The sequence below is a fragment of the Pseudorasbora parva genome, chromosome 3, assembly GCF_024679245.1.
Source record: "Pseudorasbora parva isolate DD20220531a chromosome 3, ASM2467924v1, whole genome shotgun sequence".
In the NCBI taxonomy this organism is placed as follows: Eukaryota; Metazoa; Chordata; class Actinopteri; order Cypriniformes; family Gobionidae; genus Pseudorasbora; species Pseudorasbora parva.
Window position 1 is genome coordinate 30,081,327 of NC_090174.1, and position 8,090 is coordinate 30,089,416.

At 36.4% G+C, this 8,090-nt stretch overlaps 1 protein-coding gene and 1 long non-coding RNA gene across 3 annotated transcripts in view; one reads left to right on the plus strand and one right to left on the minus strand.

The window, feature by feature from the left end:
- The window catches only part of arid3c (AT rich interactive domain 3C (BRIGHT-like)), a 194,850-nt gene that overhangs the window by 103,896 nt on the left and 82,864 nt on the right, over positions 1 to 8,090 (minus strand). The window lies entirely within an intron of this gene.
- On the plus strand, positions 2 to 2,436 carry LOC137071880 (uncharacterized). 2 transcript variants are annotated; one of them, XR_010904531.1, is made up of 4 exons: positions 2 to 140; positions 681 to 773; positions 1,301 to 1,422; positions 2,141 to 2,436. It is a non-coding gene; the product is annotated as an uncharacterized lncRNA (long non-coding RNA). The 2 variants fall into 2 exon arrangements; XR_010904530.1 differs by lacking the exon at positions 2 to 140 and having other exon boundaries at positions 484 to 773; positions 2,141 to 2,435.

The following is an 8,090-nucleotide window of genomic DNA, read 5'->3' on the forward strand; positions in this document are numbered from 1 at the left end:
CTGGGAACCCAATTGCTTTCAGTGGGAAACCTTTGGCGTCAACATTAGACGGCAATTCTATCGGTATGAAATCGCGCTGAAGAAGTCTCATTCAGAACACATCGCGATGTTTGGCATCAGATCACGTGTGCCACATGTTGGTGAGTAGTCATACATATTATGTCCTAATATTTGATATAAAGTATTTTCTGCTTGTCGTTATCGATCATGTTCAGTCACTGCATTGTATCTGTCATCATCTCCACTGAGGCTTTGCATTTCTTTGCTTTCTAAATAAACACACCTTGCTAATAGGGTGATTAAACACTGTCACGTGACGTGCTATAGACCTTTAAACATTTGTTAATATTTAATAATAATTACTAGTGTAGTTCCAACGTGGGATTTGTAGTAGAAGCACAATAAAAAAAATAAAAATAAAAAAAACACTTGTCATGCGTTTACCACAGTATTGGTAGTTTTAATGTGATATTTGTTGTAAATAAACAGTAACCACAACAATTGATATTTTTAATGTGATATTTGTTGTAAATAAACAGTAGCCACAACAATTACCATGCTTTAAATGCATTTTAATGTAAAATCCAAATATTGTTATTTAAATAGTATACTTTATAATGCTATATATTATATATTATGACTTTTTTCTCTCTTTCTTTTTTTTTTTTTTACCTGAAAAGACCAAAAGGGCCTCTCGGACTCAGTCAACCCATTCTTGTTTGTGGAGAAGTAACGGAGAAAACCAAAAGCTGCAACAGCAAATATTTGTAATGGTATGTATGTGTTGGTTTGAACCCTTTATCAAACATTTTATTTAGCATTTGTTGTTACTTATTCTTACAAATCCCATAGCTCAATCAGTAAGAACATATTCCCGAAGTCTTAATAATTCACAAGATTTAACAAGTTGTCAAATTCGTATGATTCTCGTACATATAGCTCTGAAAAAAATGAAGAGACCACTTAACATGGATTTCTAAATGTTAAGTGGTCTCTTAATTTTTTTTCCAGAGCTGTATTTGTATATGAAGAGTTCAGATGCAAAAGCCTCAAAAAGCCACTTCGGTCACATGACATCAGATATTCAATTATTTTTTCTTAATCAGATCACTTGCACTGTTTATAACGTCCCGTTTGCATGTAAATAATTTATGTGATCACAAAATCAAGTGAGTTATCTACATTTTCAAACAAATTCTTATGATATAGCTTGCTATTACATACTTTTAACTGTCTTAATTTATATGTTTTAAAAACAATAGTATTTGCACAGAGTAAATGATACTTTCTTGTTTTACAGAAGAGAAGAAAGACCAGACCTTATATCGAAGCAAGCTAAGAAAATAAGTCCTTTGTTTAGGGTGAGGAAGGAAGATGGACATCTTGTGCCCGAAGAAGACAGAAAAGTGCGCAAGTCCATTGGTATGTCTTGTATTGAAGCGATGCTGTAATATGTAGTACAAAATTTGATGTTGATCTCTCAAAGGACTATTCATTTCAACAGTGATCATTCTTTCTACTCTGATAAAATACGTACCATTATTCATGTCTAAATATTTTAATAACTCCTAAAATAAGCAAATGAGGTTCTGTATCTTGGATTTATTTAAAATGGTAAATATTTGTTTTCCCTTTTTGATACAATTATTATTACACTTTTGGCCTTCAGTTCTTAAAAACTGCACCGTCTGTTTGTCTTAGATAAAAGCAGACAAGTGTGGGAAAAAGCATTTAGTTGTTATAAACTCCATGTATTTCTCCATTGTTTTGTAGACCATGGATGGTTCTGGGTAGCTTTAGAAGATAATGAGTTGGGACATATTAGGAATCAAATAGTAAATGTTCTTTGAATTATGTGAAATATCTGGTTAGTTCTTTCTAAAAGATCTACTGTTTAAAAGGTTGCTGTTGATATGGGTAAATTAGTTTTTGTTCAGTACTTGGCTAATATTATGGGCTGAAATATTATACATAATGCTTCAATGTGTATATTATTTTATGTACTGACTGCTGCTTTGTAAATTTAAATCAGGAATTGGCATTTCTGCCCATTTTGAGGTGGAGAGTTTACTGAAGAACATAGGTTAACCTGACTGTACATTAAACTTAATATGAATTGTGTTTGTTGTTTTACTTTTAGACCAGGACTGGAGAACGCCGGATTATACGACTTCTTCCTCTGGTTGAGAAAAGGCGACACAACATCAGTGATCACATCATCTGTACATTGATTATACTGTAGGGTACAAGTGGGCGAACTGTTTAGAAGAAGAAGAACATGAACATGATAGAGGGAAGAGACAGAAACCAGTCTAGTTGTAATAATGAATCATTATTTTCCAACACTATATCAAATCTGTTTTCTGTATCGTAGTTGACTGGATGGGATTATGTGGCACTCATTTGTGTGGCTTCAGCAGCTGTGAATGGATTAATATGATGTTAATGTGTTTTTTAAAACCCATTTTTATATATCTTGAATCTTATTTGACTTTATTCTACTTTATCAACTGTATACTGTATCCTCCAATAAAGTGTTGAGTGATAAAGTATGGTGAGTATTGTGTATGGTGTTTGGTACAGTAAATACACATTCAACAAGTTTATTTAGGTTATCTAATTAATTACCAAGAATATTTTTACTTGAGAAGTAAACATTTTTTATCTGGTTATATTATATTTGGTACAATGCTCCAAAAAGTTGTATATACTTGCATGCTGTGACAAGTATGTCAGTTTTCAGTGAAATAAAGGGAAGGATTACAAACACTTCAAGCTTAACTGAAGATGATCCATGTTGATCATTCTGGTACATCTACTACTGCAATAAAAATTAAAGCATGCACATTTTCGATGCCAGGTACGTGAAGAGGGTGTAGATGAAATTGTGACAATGTCTCTTGTTATTTTACTTAATGGTGCATGGTCCTATATTTAATAGTAATAATGAAGTGTAAATAATATAAATAGTTTTTGTTTACTCTGGAAAGTGGATAATGGCAAGTTGTTGCAGGTTCATCCATTATATTTATTAGTGTTTATCCATAAAATAAAAGAAAACTTAATAATTATTATTTTACAACATTTCTTTCAAATATTTCTGTATTTCATCAGATGGTCTTACAATATCAAAACCTATACACAAGCATGACGTTAGAATAGAAAAGACAAAATACTCTGATATTTAAATGTGACTCAAAGAGTTTAACAGTGTTTAACAGTGTAAAAAGCTGTTCTTAACTCCAAATCTTCCAGAGTCGCAGTCAAAGCTAAATCGAAGGACGTTCGCCAGTTTCTGTGTTTATTTAGAAGAACGCAAGCGCAACTCGGCCGTCATTATGTTAAGCCCCGCCCACCGAGTGGCCTGACCAGAGTTTGGTTTTTACAGCTCAGAAGTTTATTGAGAGTTGCTAGACGACACTCGCGGCAGGTTAGATTTGCTGCCGCTAGGGTGCGCCTAGATTTCTAGGCTACCTGTCGGTAGTAAGTAGCCACAGATTTGTTGTTATTGTTTTCCAATGATCCAGGTGACTTTTTAAGAAACCATTTCTTCTTTTGTGAATGTGTCATGTTCTTATTGGTTGGTCTAGTCATGTGTCCTATGTTCTCATTGGTTTGCTTTTTTAATAATTTCTTTCAGGTGTGTCTTGTTAGTCCAGCCCTGTCCCAAATGGCACCCTAAACCCTCACGGTCTTCCTCTGAGTCCGCACTTTCACAACGTAATGGCGCTTTGACTGCCGGATAGAATTCCTCTGCGTAGCTGGCTTGTGGGCTAAGCTGAAGTGCGTATTGAGGGGCGCATAGCAGTCGTAAAGGGGGCACTCACGAGCATCCTTCTTTAAGCTTATATGACGAATGGGACACCATACGTTCTTATGGACTTAACGGACACGCGCATGCAATAGCCATTGCAAGTCCATAAGGCCGAGAGTGCACATGAAGTGTTCCATTTGGGACAGGGCCTCAGTAGTCTCTCACTGAATCTGCAATCTCCCCCTTAAAGGACAACTCCGGCGAATTTTTTCGTTTATCTTGATTGTTATATCTTTGTGAGTACAGTCTATAGAAAAAAATGAACCGGATTGGTGCTTGCAACACGGAGTTATTACAGTTAATGCCCAGAGCCCCTCCCCTCCTCAGCTAAAACCGCAGCTTTGGGGGCATAAACGTAAAGGGTTTCTTTGTGCCTCTTAACAGACACAAAATGCAATTAAAATGTCTGTCCAACATGAACAGGTCCCTTACATGACAACGAGATGCGTTTAGCCACTTAGCCATTGTTTAAATTCACCTGTTTTAGCCGGATAGCTGTGTCTCGCTGAAGTCCCGTGGGGACTCAGTAGACGGAAAAAAGGAGGAAATGCCTCATGTCCAGTTGAGAAGAGCGTTGTCTGTGTAAAGCAAGATTATTTTAAATTACTGCACATCTTTCCTCAAGCCGTGTGTGCCCAAATGGAAGGATAAATAAAGTTTACATTACCTCCACAGTGGCTGCACCCATCTTCGACCACGGAATGGTATTTTTCTTCAACCGGCCCGGCTGTGTTGTGTCTGTGTAAGTTAGTCAAGTGTTCGCTGCAAATTTATACAATTCAGAAAGGCACAAATGCGAACAATTTCTTCTTCACTCGTGAGCCCGATCGGATCATCACTCTAGTGATGTCCGGCCATGAACGAATCATTCTTTTGAACCGGTTCTTTTTAGTGAACCGGGCGAACCAGTTCACCAAATCGAACTGAATCGTTCTAAACGGTTGGCATCTCAAATCAGTGCTGATCGCACACGTTACTTTAGTTACTCACTTTCTGACATGAGTGACAGTCCCTCCGAATAGAAATAAACTAATGTCTTGAATAATGTTGTAACTCCAACCATTCACTGAACTGAGTAACTGAACGAGCAGCGGTCGGATCAGCAGTACAGAATCGAAAACTGTTTCTCTCAGTCACGTTCAATACTGAGAACCGTCGAGCCGATGAGCAGAGCCTCTTCATACACACGATACTCCTCCCCACTGGACTGTTTTTCCGGCTACCGCAGGACTTCAGCGCGAGACACAGCTATCCGGCTAAATCAGGTGAATTTAAACAATGGCTAAGTGGCTAAACGCATCTCGTTGTCATGTAAGGGACCTGTTCATGTTGGACAGACATTTTAATTGCATTTTGTGTCTGTTAAGAGGCACAAAGACACCCTTTACGTTTATGCCCCCAAAGCTACCGTTTTAGCTGAGGAGGGGCTCTGGGCATTAACTGTAATAACTCTCTGTTGCAAGCACCAATCCGGTTCATTTTTTTTTTCTATAGGCTGTATTTACAAAGATATAACGATCAAGATAAACTTAAAAATTCGCCGGAGTTGTCCTTTAAACCTTCAATCACACTAATACAGTTCACCTGAAGGAGTAAATGATAACAAGTGAGTGAATTTGGACAGCTGTTCAGCATACATCCGTTGTACACTCGATATTACGGTGCAGTGTAGGTTAGAATGAGTGCACTAGATAACGTCAAGCCTAAGTCTTTGTTTATTTTGTATTTTGTTTGAATCAATAAACTGCACATAGGTTCACCTCAACTCGCCTTCAGTGGGCTTCCTTACATCAGGTTACATGCAAAAAGTAACTACCCAGCACTGTATATAAATAAACTTGACTTGATTTATATTTACATGCAAATGAATAATGAGGAAACAATTAGTGGGTGCACCTTGAAGATTTGCTGTTTCTTGGATGCCTTTGAGCAAAACAGCCAGTAGGTGTCTCAAAAACACATCTGCAGTTCAGCAACAAGTCAGCAGAAAGCCATGGAAAGAACCTTACATACACACTTACAGGCATACGAGATGAATTTATAATAATCAATAGCTAAGACAAGAGTTGTTTTAGATCACATTTGAGCCTAAACACTTCTGGAAAGAGCCACTAATTTGGACCTATCTATATCATTCTGATTATATTATTTTGTTTTATAATTATTATTTTTATAAGGTCACAATGCACTTTCTTAGTCTTTGTGCTTGCAAATTATCTGATGATGAGAGTCAAATTAAAAGATTTTTATTCTGAACTAATTTAATGAAAGAGCAATTACACTTACAGTGTATGTTAATGTATGTTGACTTTACAGACATTAGGAATGAAACACTTTTTAATAATGCAATATTTATTCAGGTTCTTTTTGTCTAAATTTAATTTGCAGTTGAAAACTTTTAACATTGAAAAAGATGCCAGTAGGAAGTATTGTGACAACCATGTTATTACAGTACTGTAAAATGATGACGCAAATGCAGTTATCTATTGTAAAATGTTCAAAAACATTAACAAATTACAAAGAAGTGTGAGAAATACAGAAACCAATCCACTCAAAGTTTACAGTTACCACAAAAAAGCGAGGGATGAGGTGGCACTTCATGCATGACATCCCTTGGCTATTGGAAACCATGACTTAACCGGCCTTGAGCTGGAGACATTAATCTAGCATAATCAGGATTAATGCAGAACACAGCCCTTTTACTCACACTGACAGATGGCTTCAATTACGTGAGCACTTTAATACATTTAAGAGCGCACGAGTCATAAACTCATCGATTAGATTAGCAAAACCCAAAACAAGCACGGGTCTATTCCAGGAATTACAGAAAAATTAATACATTTTCTTAGGGAAAAAAAGAGATATAAATCTGAAAATTTAAAACTTTAGGATGACAACTTGACTTACACAAGTAACGTGGGATTGCAAAAAGATAGAACATAAACATAATTATGCGAGTGTAATGGCTATGGAGCATTTTGGAACAATTTTGTGATTCAGTAACCATAGCAAGCCCATGGGAGAACTACACCCAGGACTACCGAATAAAAGACACTCTCAGCATATTGCATCTCAGGAAGCAGAGAGTCTAATATTTGTGTGGGAGTACAGTAGGTCTGCCAGAACTGTCGTTGTACTTTGGCCATTAAATAATTGCAGGGACGTACTTTACTGCAGTTCTCTGAATGGATCTTTTAGTTGCTGTTATCTTTATATCAATTTTGTTTATTCAGCCTGAATGTGTAATACCTCTGGGGGCAATCAAAGGAGCTGGGATTCAGAACAGTCTCATTGACTGAAGCCACAGACTCAGCGCACCATTTAGCAGTGACGTGAATAAGAAATATTCTGTCTGGAGAGTTTGGCTAAGTCATTTTTAATCTGCCGCTATATCTGTCCTGCTATAAGGCCTTCGTTCTTATTCCGAAATGTGCTTGCTCTTACCATTGAATTGACAATTTTGTTGCATTATTATACATATATGGTTATGATATGCAGAACAATAGTATACATTGTATACAAATACATTATATATTATTTCTAACTACATGACATCCATTTTCAAAAATCTGTGATGTGTTGCTGTAATTCTACCACTAGATGTCACTATGATAGTGCTTAAATAGTTTGCATATGGACACGAGGTCCAGACAGAGAACAGTCAGCTATCAAAAATCTGACATGACATAATAGACATGAGGTAACAAGACTATTGATTGAGGAGTTTTTGTTTATTTAATGACTTAATGTTTCTTTTAATTAGTTTATAGATCTTTTACATGGGCATAAACACCTGAACCCCCTTTTTGAATATAATTTGGAGCAAAATCTGGTTTTACAGAACCAGAAGTTTGTGTAAGGACAATTTACATGATAAGCGGGACGTCTTGCTTTTGTTCTTGCTGTCCTTCTTGTGTACAGACGGTTTTCATACACACCACTGATTACTGACTGCTGCTTCAGCTCAAACATGCTGCATCTCTAAATGATTACCGTAAAGTTGCAGTGTTGCTAAAGTGTTAGCTAATAAACAAACAAGTGTTATTTCACCATTAAATTATAGATTAACCAAGAAAAAATATTTTGGGGAACCATGGTGTGTCCAAAATTGTTCACTCATTCACTATTCCCTGTAGAGTGAATGTCAATTATTCCACAATACAGATCGTATGGAATATTTTGTCAAACTAAATGCAGTAACAAGTATGTATATGCTGTGAAGTAAGATTTTGTATTTATGTCATTGTACTGTACATCATGCTACCACAGTCAGCAC